Genomic DNA, 15,550 nt, shown 5'->3' with positions numbered 1-15,550 from the left:
AATAAAGCAGTCAAATATATGAAAGCCTGTCGAGAAAACAGAGGTACGGTATGGCTCTTGAAAGAGTCGTTCAACGTGCATAGAGGTAAGGGGTTATTCTTGAAGGAGTCATGAAAAGTCCATAGAGGAAAGGTCTTTTAACGTACATAGTGGTAAGGGATGACTCTTGGTAGAGTTGTTACAACTTACTCAAGGTACAGAGATCAATGTCCTTATCCGGGGTGGACGTGGCTGCGTATTTATACATCCCGCAGTCCAATAATTTATGAATATTACAGACATATATTAAAGCCTGATGAGGGAATACAGAAATGACCATGAAAAAGTCGTTCGAAGTGTATAGAAGTAAGGGATGAGTCTTGAAGGAGGCGTTCACTATAGAGGCAGGTAAGGGATAACTCTTTTAACAGTCGTTCAACGTGCTACACGGTAAAAAAAAATGAAATAGTCGTTGAATATACAAAAAGGTAATGGATCACTCTTTTAGGAGTCGTTCAACATGCAGAGAGGTAAGGGATGAATTTTGAAGCTGAGAGGTAAGGGAGGAGCGTTAGAGGAGTCGTTAAACATACAGAATGGTAAGGGATAACTCTTAAAAAAAGAGGTAAGGAATGACTCTTGATAGAGTTCTTACAACTTACTCAAAGTACAGAGATCAATTTCCTTATTGGGGAAGGGGGGGGGGGTTGACATGGCTGCGTTTATAGATCCCGAAGTAAGCGTCTAAATACAACAGTCACATATATTAAAGCCTGTCGAGGAAATACAGATATGACCATGAAAAAGTCGTTCAACATGCATACAGGTTAGGGAAGACTCTTGAAAGAGTCGCTCAACATACAGACAGGTAAGGGATAACTCTTTTAACAATCGTTCAACGTGCTACAAAGTAAGGCATTTCGTACTTTAAAGAGTCGTTAAACATACAGTCAGGTAAGGGATGACCCTTTTTACAGTCGTTCAACGTGCTACAAGGTAAGGGATGTCGTTTTTTATAGAGTCGTTCAACGTGGTACGAGGTAAGGGATGCCTCTTGATAGAGTTGTTCAACGTGCAGATCGGTGAGGGATGACACTTGAAAGAGACATTCAATCATGTATTGAGAGGTAAGGGATGACTTTAGAAAGAGTTGTTACAACTTACTCAACGTGCAGAGATCAATATATTTATCGGGAGAAGAAGTGGCTGTGTATTTATACATCCCGCAGTCAGAAAAGGTCTGAATAAAGCAGTCAAATATTTGAAAGCCTGTCGAGAAAACAGAGGTAAGGTATGGCTCTTGAAAGAGTCGTTCAACGTGCATAGAGGTAAGGGGTTATTCTTGAAGGAGTCGTGAAAAGTCCAGAGATAAGGTCTTTAAACATACAGAGTGGTAAAGGATGATTGTTGATAGAGTTGTTACAACTTACTCAAGGTACAGAGATCAATGTCCTTATCCGGGGTGGACGTGACTGCGTATTTATACATCCCGCAGTCCAATAAACGTATGAATACTATAGACATATATTAAAGGCTGTCGAGGAAATACAGAAATGACCATGAAAAGTCGTTCGAAGTGCATAGAAGTAAAGGATGAGTCTTGAAGGAGTCGTTCAATATACAGGCAGGTAAGGGATAAGTCTTTTAACAATCGTTCAACGTGCTACAAGGTAAGGGATTTCGTTCTTTAAAGAGTCGTTAAACATATGGGCAGGTAAGGGATAACTCTTTTAACAGTCGTTCAACGTGCTACAAGGTAAGGGATGTCTCTTGAAAGAGCTGTTCAACATGCAAAGAGACAAGGAATGACTCTTGGAAATACAGAAATGACCAAAGGTAATGGCTGACTCTTGAAGGAATCGTTTAACATACAGACAGGTAAGGGATAACTCTTTTAACAATCGTTCAACGTGCTACGAGGTAAGGGATGTCGTTCTTTATTGAGTCGTTTACCATTCTTGTAAAGTCGTTCAACGTGCATAGAGGTAAGGGGTTATTCTTGAAGGAGTCGTGAAAAGTCCATAGAGATAAGGTCTTTCAACGTACAGAGAGGTAAGGGATGACTGTTGATAAAGTTGTTACAACTTACTCAAGGTACAGAGATCAATGTCCTTATCCGGGGTGGACGTGGCTGCGTATTTATACATCCCGCAGTCCAATAAACGTATGAATACTACCGACATATATTAAAGGCTGTCGAGGAAATACAGAAATGACCATGAAAAGTCGTTCGAAGTGCATAGAAGTAAGGGATGAGTCTTGAAGGAGTCGTTCAATATACAGGCAGGTAAGGGATAAGTCTTTTAACAATCGTCCAACGTGCTACAAGGTAAGGGATTTCGTTCTTTAAAGTCGTTAAACATATAGACAGGTAAGGGATAACTCTTTTAACAGTCGTTCAACGTGCTACAAGGTAAGGGATGTCTCTTGAAAGAGCTGTTCAACATGCAAAGAGACAAGGATGACTCTTGGAAATACAGAAATGACCAGAGGTAATGGCTGACTCTTGAAGGAATCGTTTAACATACAGACAGGTAAGGGATAACTCTTTTAACAATCGTTCAACGTGCTACGAGGTAAGGGATGTCGTTCTTTATTGTGTCGTTTACCATTCTTGTAAAGTCGTTCAACGTGCATAGAGGTAAGGGGTTATTCTTGAAGGAGTCGTGAAAAGTCCATAGAGATAAGGTCTTTCAACGTACAGAGAGGTAAGGGATGACTGTTGATAAAGTTGTTACAACTTACTCAAGGTACAGAGATCAATGTCCTTATCCGGGGTGGACGTGGCTGCGTATTTATACATCCCGCAGTCCAATAAACGTATGAATACTACCGACATATATTAAAGGCTGTCGAGGAAATACAGAAATGACCATGAAAAGTCGTTCGAAGTGCATAGAAGTAAGGGATGAGTCTTGAAGGAGTCGTTCAATATACAGGCAGGTAAGGGATAAGTCTTTTAACAATCGTCCAACGTGCTACAAGGTAAGGGATTTCGTTCTTTAAAGTCGTTAAACATATAGACAGGTAAGGGATAACTCTTTTAACAGTCGTTCAACGTGCTACAAGGTAAGGGATGTCTCTTGAAAGAGCTGTTCAACATGCAAAGAGACAAGGATGACTCTTGGAAATACAGAAATGACCAGAGGTAATGGCTGACTCTTGAAGGAATCGTTTAACATACAGACAGGTAAGGGATGACTCTTTTAACAATCGTTCAACGTGCTACGAGGTAAGGGGTGTCGTTCTTTATTGAGTCGTTTACCATTCTTGTAAAGTTTCATCAATTTTGAAAAATTTGGAAATTTTTGCTATTTCCATGGCAACAGGTACCATTACCAAAATTCCAAAGACAGGTGCCACTTTGAGACATGCCATTTTACATTTACTGATGTATGTTACCATTCTTGTAAAGTTTCATTTATTTTGGAAAATTTGGAAATTTTTGCTATTTCCATGGCAACAGGTACCATTTCCAAAATTCCGAAGACAGGTGCCACTTTGAGACATGCTATTTTACTATCCATTAAGTTATAGAAGGTTTGATATGCTATTCTTGCCGGAAATGCAGCTTCAATGTGTTTCTCATAAGGCAAATGTCAAACTTTAGCCCTGTTTCCATGACAATGGTAGCCATTTTGGAATTTCCTAGTATTGTCACAACATCTAGTCATACCAAGGAACATTACCATAAAGTTTCATCCAGCTAGGTCTTATAATGAAAGATTTAGTGTTTTCATTTTTGACATTTGTGCTTCTGTATCCATGGTTACGGCGGCCATTTTAAAAATTTTCCTAGTATTGTCACAACATCCAGTCATACCAAGGAACATTACCATAAGTTCCATCCAGCTAGGTCTTATAATGAAAGATTTAGTGTTTGCATTTTTTGACATTTTTGCTTCTGTATCCATGGTTACGGCGGCCATTTTGAAAATTCCAACTTCAAAAGTCAACTCTGCTTATGCCAGTGACCATTTCTGTAAAGTTTCATCCAGTTTGCATGATTTTAAAAAATTTTGCAAACTTTTGACCTTTTTGCATTGTTTCCATGGTAACAACAGACATTTTTGAAATTCCAACGCCAAATTGCACATCTTCCAATGTTGCTCATCGTTACTGTAACGTTTCGTTAAGTTTTGAGCATTTTGATATTTTTGAAATTTTTGGTGTAGTTTCCATGGCAACATAGTAGTTCCTAGGAGTGTCAAAATCATCCAACACCTGCATATAGTGGGCACCTACATTGTATTAAAATATAATGTTTCTGAGTTCAAGCATATCCAAACAGTTCACCAAAACAAAAAACTGGATTTTTTCACATTTGTTTCGTTTCCATGGCAACGGCAGCCATCTTGATGATGCCATACCCCACTGCACTATTTAATGTGGTGGTCAACATTATGGTATAGTTCCATCAACTTTAAAGTTTCATCGATTTTGGAGCATTTTGAAATTTTTGAAATTTCCATGGTAACGGCGGCCATTTTGGAAATTCCAAACTCAAAAGTAAAGTCTACATTAGCTAAGCAACATTTGTTATAAGTTTCAATAAATTTGAAGCATTTTGAAGTTTTTCGTATTTTTGCTGTTTCCATGGTAACGGCGGCCATTTTGAAAATTCGAAACTCAAAAGTTAAGTCTACATTAGCTAAGCAACATTTGTTATAAGTTTCAATAAATTTGAAGCATTTTGAAGTTTTTCGTATTTTTGCTGTTTCCATGGTAACGGCGGCCATTTTAAAATTTCCAAAGTCAACCTGCTGCTGTAATTTGTTCTCACCATAATTATATATACCATTTAATGTCTCTAGAGTAAATTTAACATTGATGTTCTGGAATGTTCTGTGAAAATTCAAAGTTTTGACCTTTTTGCATTGTTTCCATCGTAACTACAGATATTTTGGAAATTCCAACGCCAAATGCCACATCTTCCAATGTTGCTCATCGTTACTGTGAAATTTCATGAAGTTTGGAGCATTTTGATATTTTTGAAATTTTTGGTGTAGTTTCCATGGCAACATAGTAGGTCCAATGAGTGCCAAAATCATCCAACGCCTGTATATAGTGGGCACCTACATTGTATTAAAAAATGATGATTCTGAGTTCAAGCATATCCAAACAGTTCACCAAAACAAAAAACTGGATTTTTTCACATTTGTTTCGTTTCCATGGCAACGGCAGCCATCTTGATGATGCCATACCCCACTGCACTATTTAATGTGGTGGTCAACATTATGGTATAGTTCCATCAACTTTAAAGTTTCATCGATTTTGGAGCATTTTGAAATTTTTGAAATTTCCATGGTAACGGCGGCCATTTTGGAAATTCCAAACTCAAAAGTAAAGTCTACATTAGCTAAGCAACATTTGTTATAAGTTTCAATAAATTTGAAGCATTTTGAAGTTTTTCGTATTTTTGCTGTTTCCATGGTAACGGCGGCCATTTTGAAAATTCGAAACTCAAAAGTTAAGTCTACATTAGCTAAGCAACATTTGTTATAAGTTTCAATAAATTTGAAGCATTTTGAAGTTTTTCGTATTTTTGCTGTTTCCATGGTAACGGCGGCCATTTTAAAATTTCCAAAGTCAACCTGCTGCTGTAATTTGTTCTCACCATAATTATATATACCATTTAATGTCTCTAGAGTAAATTTAACATTGATGTTCTGGAATGTTCTGTGAAAATTCAAAGTTTTGACCTTTTTGCATTGTTTCCATCGTAACTACAGATATTTTGGAAATTCCAACGCCAAATGCCACATCTTCCAATGTTGCTCATCGTTACTGTGAAATTTCATGAAGTTTGGAGCATTTTGATATTTTTGAAATTTTTGGTGTAGTTTCCATGGCAACATAGTAGGTCCAATGAGTGCCAAAATCATCCAACGCCTGTATATAGTGGGCACCTACATTGTATTAAAAAATGATGATTCTGAGTGTAAGCATATTCAAACAGTTCACCAAAACAAAAAACAGAAATTTTTCCCATTTGTTTCGTTTCCATGGCAACGGCAGCCATCTTGATGATGCCATACCTCACTGCACTATTTAATGTGGTGGTCAACATTATGGTATAGTTCCATCAATATTGTTCAAGTCAATTCCGAGAAATAGTATGGACAAAAATGTGTGGAAGAATAAATATAATAATAAGAAAAAAAGAAACGAACAATAACAATATGTCACCCCAACTCCGTTGAGGGTGCCATAAAAAAAAGAAACGTAGAATAACAAAACGTCACCCCAACTCCGTTGAGGGTGCCATAATAATAAGAAAAAAAGAAACGTAGAATAACAATATGTCACCCAAACTCCGTTTAGGGTGCCATAATAATAAGAAACGGGACAAAAACAATAAGTCGACAAAAACTCCGTTTTGGTGACTTAATTAACCAAGACGCACAGGATTTAAATTTTACCTATTTAAATCTATAATCAATGTTTTGACACCGTCCCCAAATTTAAAGTCTAATTTATCAACCTCAGCGTAGAGAATATCCATTTTCGTAACATGTCTACTGTATCACAAATCTCGATTGATAAGCACATTCAAGAACAATTTTTTAACTTTGAATAATCCTGTGAAAATAATCAACAAACGTTACATCCTAGCTTTCCAGCATAAAATGTACAAAATACAAAAACAAAAACAAACACATCTCAAATATGACAATTTTTTACATGTTTACGAAATATCCTCAGTTTAATTTTGTGTGATATTTGTTGTCCAAACTTAACTTCCCTATGTAGTGTTTGGTGGAATTATTCCCCTTTCTGACAATTGGTTTTCGTTTTTGTTAATGTCATTATCACTAGTTCCTTTGTTTTAAGTCACTTTTTTTTGTTATGTTTTCCTATCCTGTCCTATTAAATTTCAATAGTATGCGAATAGTGCGGGACTTGATATTTGAGGGGGTGATAGTGAATGTAATATTAAATGATAGCATACATTATTTTCTCTAAATCGTGTCTCTTCTTGTGTCTGTTTTTCTCTTCACACAAGGCATCAGGTGCAACGTCCCTATTTCAACCAGACGTGGGTGCATAATTATTCACTCTGCACATTAAAACAGAAGCCACTCTTTAGAATGGGTCTGACTGCCCGCCTCCGTATGCCCGAATGGCCATCTTTATATACCTTTAGTCAATCTTTGGGTTATCAATAACAGTGCTATAAAATATACCGATCCTACGTTAAACGTTTACGCTCAAATTGTATATGTTTGAAACTCCGAAACAGAAAAAAAAATATGATAATATTAATAAAAGGACATGTAAAAATACATCAATACAAAGAGTTAAAAAGAGTACATCTAATGGTCAGTCATGACATTAGTCTTCAATAATAGATAAAAAGTAAAAACGCAAAAATACTGAACTCCGAGGAAAATTCAAAAAGGAAAGTCCCAAATCAAATGGCAAAATCAAATGTTAAAACACATCAAACGAATGGATAACAACTGTCATATTCCTGACTTGAAAGCTTTTTATATTGGGCATAGAAAAGCGATGGGTTGATTAAAGATCAAAATAATTTATCTGATTTTGCTAGCCTGGTATGAGTTTATAATATCAGCACATGAGTTGTGATTCGTCTGAATTTTAATCAGATTTATTTAAGAAATACATGTATTCATGTTATTAAAAGATAATCATGAATCTCAACATAATTGTGGTCACTCAAAATTTATCAAATGACTTTTAACGTACTTAAAAGAACCAAGATGTTTGACCCAATAGCCACAAAAGTACCGTTTGGTGATTGCTTATATGCATGGTCCAGTACAATTAATTCATCATGCAGTTAATCGTATAACCAATCTCGTCCTGTACAGAAACTTAGGGTCGACGTCACTGGTAGTGGAGTTTTTATTCTCCGAGGGTATCACATACTAGATGTCTAGCGAAAATACAAAATTTCAGTCCTTGTATTTATGATTAATGTATTTACAATCGCTGGAACGATGTCACTGCTAGTGGAGTTTTATTCTGTGAGGGTAGCACACACCCAGAACTCACCACCTCTGTGTTGACATGCATTATCATTGATATGGTCATGATTTAAAATTAACTGTTTACAAAACTTTGAATTTTTGAAATATTATGGATTTACTACCTCAGGAATAGATTATACGTATCTGCAATCATTTTATGAAAATATGAAAAAAAGATTTGTGCTGAAAAAAACACGAGAAGAAGCAGAACAGAAAAAAATAAGAATGTGTCACCAGTACACGGATATCCCATCCGCACTATCATTTTCTATGTTCAGTAGACCGGGAAAATGGGGTAAATTCTTTAAAAATTAGAAAGATCATCATATCATAATGAACATGTGTAATAAGTTTTCAAGTTGATTGGACTTCAACTTCATCAAAAACTACCTCGACCAAAGACTTTAAACTTAAGCGGGACAGACAGACGGACGGACGAACGAACGGACGCACAGACCATAATACATAATGCCCATAAATGGGGCATACAAATCAATTCGCCTTATGAGCACAGGAAAAAACGAGTACATCGTCTGTTTAATTTGTTATATGTGTTTGTACATTTAAACAAGTAGTAAACACTTATGATAGGTATATGTCTATATTATTGTTATAAATAATGAGTCAACGAAAATTTATCATCAATATTGTCAATTTCCTGCAGGAAGTTTTTCTTGTTTCCTTTTTTTTCTTTTTTTAAACTGAATTGTAAAGTCATAGACGTGGTATAGTGAGCAGAGGTTATGACTTAACATGTATCTTTATTGAAGTAAAGGTAAGATTTGTCTCATTGCAAAGGGGGGGGGGGTATTAGAAATCAAACATATATTAAATATATGTATGTACAACTTAACCTAATATGCCATCAGATAAAAGTAAATATAAGGAAATATGCATTCTGATTTCCACATTAGCAACATATGGATAGTATGTAGCATATCACAATTTACATATCATCATTGAGATAACCTTAGTTTATCTCCAGTGTTATATCATTTAATCTTTAAATGATGTTAATTGTTTTTATTGTAAGGGTCTATATAATGTATTATTCAGTTAAAGTGTATAATATTAGGTAATAGAATGCGAATAGATGAGGGTTTCTTTTTCGTAAAGTTGTAGCATATTTACCTGACGATATCGGGATATAAGTATTTAGTCGGATCTTAACATGAACTCGTGATTTGTTTACAAACCGGTATTGATAAAAATAAAAAAAAACAAATGTCGAAATGTTCAGGACTTAATTAAATCTGTATTTGGGTAAGATGATGCAAGCATACGATTGTTATTGCGTCTTACACTTTGAGAGGTAAATAATCTTTAACTACTTTATTAAAAATATTGTGTAAAAACGTTAGTTATGAGCTATAAATGCCAAGTCGCTCGAGCGTTTTTCTGAGGAAGTTTTTAAAAATTTTAAAGAAATATTGTTTACAGTGGGTTTGCTTTCATTAAGCTTCACTATCCTATAGATTAACAACTTTTGGTTATATTTGTAATTTAGAATCTTCATTGAAGGTGGATCACGAATGCACAGTTAATTAATTATATTGATGTGCCATTTGTATGCAAGAGTGACATTTCTTTGTATATATGCCGATTCGAAAAAATTATGCGAGTAGTGTCTCCCTTTAACAGGTTCATTATTTTATAATTAAGTATAGGTTTCTGATATCATTTTAAATAATAACAAAATGCATCAATTCAATATATTACAGTTTTTGTTATTGATGTACGAATATAATTTGATAAATTTGAAACGTTTAGAATGATAACATATTAATACAAAGAACCGTTCATCATTTTTGAAAAAGACTATAAATGAAAGTCGAATCATTTATCTCCCCTTCATGATAGATTGATTGGGAAATTAACAAGAGTTATCTAATATTAATCACAGAGATGGACTAAGAAGCAATTTGTAATTGTAGCTTTTTTAACGTTAAAACAATTTTCCACTATAAACGAATGTTACTTTATACAAATCTAAGGACTTTGTTAGCTAAATCTACAAATTGTATTAGATATTAAAATGTTTATTACAATAGATTAATATGCTATAAGTTGGTCAAATTCCTATATATTTTGTAATTTACCTGTCAAATATGTCTGTTATTTATTATGGTGCTTTTTTATTTTCGTTAGGCAGTGTTAAGCAAGCCATGTTATTTATTATTTGTCTTTTTTTAAGATAAGTCAGACGCAGATCGTTTATTAGTTTGATGTTACTAACCGTCGATGACTCTTACTGCCTTTTCAACAATCATACAGTAAATGACATTTGGTTCAATTTACATCATTTAATTAGACTATTTACCTGATTTGTAATCACATAAGCAACACAACGGGTGCCACATGTGGAGCAGGATCTGCTTACCCTTCCGGAGCACCTGAAATCACCCCTAGTTTTTGGTGGGGTTCGTGTTGTTTATTCTTTAGTTTTCTATGTTGTGTCATGTGTACTATTGTTTTTCTGTTTGTCTTTTTTTCATTTTTAGCCATGGCGTTGTCAGTTTGTTTTAGATTTATGAGTTTGACTGTCCCTTTGGTATCTTTCGTCCCTCTTTTAAACGTTTGTCTTCAAACAATGTAAATGATGTGGACGTTTTTATAACTAACCTTGGTAGTCCGTTTTTGTTTTATGATAAATCTTATATTTTATTTCAAAATAATGAGTACTATGTTTCTGTTGAAGCGTACTCGTTTAAGTTACAAAACAATCAAAACCATCTTCATTTCATGTGACACATTTATACCAGGACAGATAACAAAAGTGTTTGATTTCTAACTAACACCACTAAGGTTGGGTTTCGTTTTCCTTTCAAGTACAGTTATTCAAGTGTTTTACACTTATGGAGAGTAATGTTCAATTGTTTAATACCAAAAAATGATGTTTATCAGAATAACAAGTTTACAATATTTACATACGGCCGCTTCCTTCTTTTTTAATTTTCCATTAATTTTACTTTCCATAAATCGTGGGAAAGCGAGTGAAATCTACAAATATATCTAACATGATACATAATTGATATAAAACCTAACAAAATGTAATTGAAACAGATTCAACTATGTATATAACTGTAAAACATATTCCAATTAATAACTACCTGTATATTAGTGAACATATTTTAAAGGAGAGGCGAAAAATACCAAAGGGACAGCCAAACTCATAGATTAAAAATAAACTTACAACGCCATGGCTAAAAAAACAAACAGACAAATAATAGTACACAAGACACAATATAGAAAACTAAAGACTAAACAACACAAAACTGGGGGTGATCTCAAGTTGTCCGGAAGTTAGGCCAATATTTCTGCTGACGTAAATGTTTCAGATATATCAATATATGCCCGTCATGACTGGTATGTGAAATTAATGACATATAATGTTTTTAAAAATGTACGAAACTGTTACTAATAAACTGTGAACTGGTTGTGCAATTGGTCTTATCGTCGCAAATATTCGTTTGCCATCTCTGCTACGCGTTGCGTCTAAATTTGATTACTTTGAAAAATATTCTACCGGACGTGGTTGTTTATACTCATTAACTATACAGGGTGGGTAATCAAATCTGACCGTAGTTATTTCGTTTGAATTGTTTTTATACGTTGTCCCAAGTATTAACATAACATGGCAACCGAATAGGTTAGCGTGGAAATACAACAGTACCTAAAGTTGAGGCACATGATAAATATAACACTTAACTTCGATAATTAAACTATTGAGTACAGCATTGTCTACTATAGCCATGAAATGTTACTTCAAGTTTGTGTTCAAACGCATTAAATTGTAACTAAAGTAGCATGTAACTGGACTGTAGAAACAACATTTTACACTTTCACTGATAATATATTACTTGATAATCATCGGTAAATAATTTAAAATTTTCAACATTTATATACTTACAAATCATTTTATATTAATATGTCATCAATAGCTGAGTCTGTTAAATCGGATATCTCTTACAGGCATCATGAACGTAAACGTCAGAAACCAGGACAAGTCTGATGATGAAAATCTATTTGGCATAAAGAAAACTACGTACTGGCAAATTTACGGTGTTAAACGTTTTCCGTACCGTGGAAAGCGTAAGTATACACCATTACTTTACCCATCTTTAGATGGAGGGATGGTGATCTCAAATGACGTTTTCGGACTTACAATCAGTCAGTTTGAACGGATGTATAAAGCTTGTTTAGAAAGAAGGAAAACAAAAGAACAGTGGATACTGAACCTTAGATATCCAGACAAATCATCAAAAAAATATCTAGAATTCTTAGAGAACTGCACAGAATGCAATGATGGTAATTTTTTAAATGTTATATTCATGACCAAAGTGAGATAAGGATAACACAAATTGGTTATAAGTCTTTTCTTGATTATTTACAATAGTATAGACATGTGGAAGGGCTAAACTAAATTGACAAAACTGATATAATTCATGTTTGTGAAGAAAAGTCAGTTTTATGGTGTTGAAATGTTTCGCTTGAACGAGACGATCTCAATGGCAATGTCTCTAAAACAAGCTTAAGATTGAGGAACATTAAATCTTCATGTTTTCATGTTTGATATTTGTTAAGAATACAATACTTTATTCTGACAAAAATATAAGTGTATATAGAATTAGCAAATATATAGGTCGAATCGCATTAATCCAGAGAAGTACAATTTCACTCAATTAGTACGGTTGGAGATAAATCTTTTGAAGTAATGACATAACTCTTTATGAAATAGATTCGTCCAATTCGCTTTTTTAAATTCACCTAAACAGATGCTTTTAAACCAAAGACATGAAAGCTAAATTACAGGCAATGCTTTGAAATCATTGTTTTTTCGATAATTAAACAGGTGATAAAAAATATGTATTCAAAAGAAAACTTAGCCAGAATACTTCATATCATAATTATGTACAGTTAATTAAATAGTTGTTTAACCAAGCAATTGATCGCGGGAGACGTAATATCCAACATGTTCAATACAGTTCCATTTGTGGCTAATTGTCATATCATGCTATATATACAACACTATACATCCACTGCGTCTACATAACACACAACATTGTACTATGATCAGAAAGAAGGCTTTGGAAATATCTAGTGGAGTTAATTTTCCGTATACGACGTAGTTGTATGGTTTCATGTTACATAAGTAAACCCATATATTTCTTACAGATCACTTGCCTTGGAGGGACCAGAGGGAAAAATACTTATACGATAATCTAATAAAAACAGTTGGAAGTGAAATAGATATACGAAAGAGACAGCGACTTTTAATAATACAAGACATGATCGTCAATTCATCAGGTTCGATAAATCGAACACAAATCTTTAGTGGAAGTTTGTCAGAAGGATTTGATTTACCAGGCAGTGACATAGATGTTATGTTCGCAATCAATCAATATAGAGATACAAAGAATGTTAAGAACGTCAAAGACCCAATACATCGTACTGCATTATATGTTATGGAGACAGATATTGATCATCCCGGATTTGCTAGAGTGAGAATATTATCGCAACGTAAAGGGGTACCCCTTCGTAAACAATGTTCACGCTGTCCGCCAGGTACATGTACTGGTAGTCGATTTTATCTAAATACTAACGACTTTCTTCAGCAATATAAGAAAGAATATCCATACGCGGTATGTATACATGGTCCATGTATATCAAATGAAGACCAGACATGTGATTTTGCATTATGCCTAAGAAGTAAATATTTTCCTCAAAACGCAATTCCATGGGCATTACGTCATCAATGGCAATGGCCAACTAGTTTCGTTATTGGTAGGATCATACATTGCGGGTGTTTGTTAGTACCTATAGGACCTAAGACCTCAACAGTTAAGGACGATTTATGGAGAGTGTCTTTCTCTGTGGCTGAAAAGTTACTTGTACATTCGTTTAATTTAACTCAACTTTTATGTTACGGTTTACTCAAATTAACACTAAAGCGTATAATTAACACAAACGATGAATTAAAAGATTTATTATGTTCTTACTTTTTAAAGACGGCTCTGTTTTGGGTTTCGGGGGAGGTGGATATTGACACATTTCAATTATCTAAGATATATCATTGTTTTTCTCTATGCCTTGACAAATTAATATTATGGGTGAACACATGTTACTGTCCAAACTATTTTATTCCCGAACATAATATGTTCCTAGGAAAGATCGATCAGACTAACAATAAGATATTACTAGGTGTACTGGAAAGTATACAGTGTAGAGGGATTGATGGGTTGATACAGAATATATTTCCGCTAGACAATGATCATAATTATGTATTGAGTACAAAGAGTGAATCTTCGTTCATTTCGCTAGACTTTATACTTCATAGAACTGTTCTTATATTCAACAAACACATGGGAGCAGGAGGAATTACAAATCTTTATAAAGCATGTTCTTGTATTGATTCTTTACTAAAGTCCGAATCATCTACGTTTATTATTGAAGCATGTAAATTTTATCATGCCACGATTAGTCAAATAATAGTAAACCGATTACCACCACCAGATACAAAAGGTAACACTTTCAACATACGCAAATTGTATCATAGATTGTTCAAACACATCATCAAGATAGATGCTGTGTCGGGTTGGTTGTTATACGCGTCGTTTTCTTATGTAACAGGACAGTTCAACGACACACTCAAAATAACGGATTATGTTCTATCGAGATATTCACCTTCTTTGGTGTTAATAGACTCTAGATATCTTGGAGCCAACAATGACGTACAGAAAAACAATTACAGACATACTGTACATTCTTCAATGACATTGAAAGAAAGGCTGGTAATAGGCACTGCGCAACATGTTCATTACATGCAGCACTCGCCATTAATACCAGAGGAACTACAGCTGGAGGTAAAAGACCAATATATGAAGATACTACCAAATGTAATGTGTCACTGTTTTAAATTTTTATGTTTTCATCATCTTGGGAATATATCCAAGAGACGACAGGCATTAGCTGATTTATATACATCAGTTAAACATAATGATATTAGATCAGTAAATACAGAGTCTAATTCATTAATAATACTTGGAGTATGTTTTGAAATGTCCGATAATAAAGACATGGCCTATCAATGCTATGAGGAAGCTTTGCAATGTGAAATGGATGTATTTTACTCAGCAGAAGCAAGGATATCAAACCTGTTTGATGTTTAACATAAACTTTACCATCAACAGTAAATGGAGTATTTTGGTGTTGTATTATACATCTGTGTTACTAAAGAAGGTATCTTATCTTGTCTCATCAAATTAATACATAAATATGGAACTATTTACATTCTGACGTCAAACGCGCAATTCTACACCAGAGTTGGTGTTAATCTAGCTATTCGGTCACAGGACTTAAAATGTTTATGGGTTCATTGAACATACATAAATAAAATACAAAAAATAAGTAAGCAATTAACACGACTGTTAAATTTCATATATGGTTTTTTTTTTGTGCTTCTTGTTGGATATTGTTTTGTTTTTGTTCTGGTTGGGATTGTGACACGGTGATGACTGCAGTATTTTTTTTTTTGACAATTTACCTAATATGTCTGTTTTGTTCACGCATCATTA

The 15,550-nt window shown here is 34.2% G+C and overlaps 1 long non-coding RNA gene across 1 annotated transcript; it reads left to right on the top strand.

The window, feature by feature from the left end:
- Positions 1–8,690: 8,690 nt before the first annotated feature.
- LOC143058493 (uncharacterized) lies at positions 8,691–15,336 on the top strand. Its single transcript, XR_012973087.1, has 3 exons — positions 8,691–8,751; positions 11,949–12,284; positions 13,152–15,336. It is a non-coding gene; the product is annotated as an uncharacterized LOC143058493 (long non-coding RNA).
- Positions 15,337–15,550: the final 214 nt, after the last annotated feature.

This window comes from Mytilus galloprovincialis, chromosome 14 (assembly GCF_965363235.1).
Source record: "Mytilus galloprovincialis chromosome 14, xbMytGall1.hap1.1, whole genome shotgun sequence".
In the NCBI taxonomy this organism is placed as follows: Eukaryota; Metazoa; Mollusca; class Bivalvia; order Mytilida; family Mytilidae; genus Mytilus; species Mytilus galloprovincialis.
The sequence above is the reverse complement of the archived record's forward strand: the minus strand, read 5'-3'. Positions and strand labels throughout refer to the sequence as shown.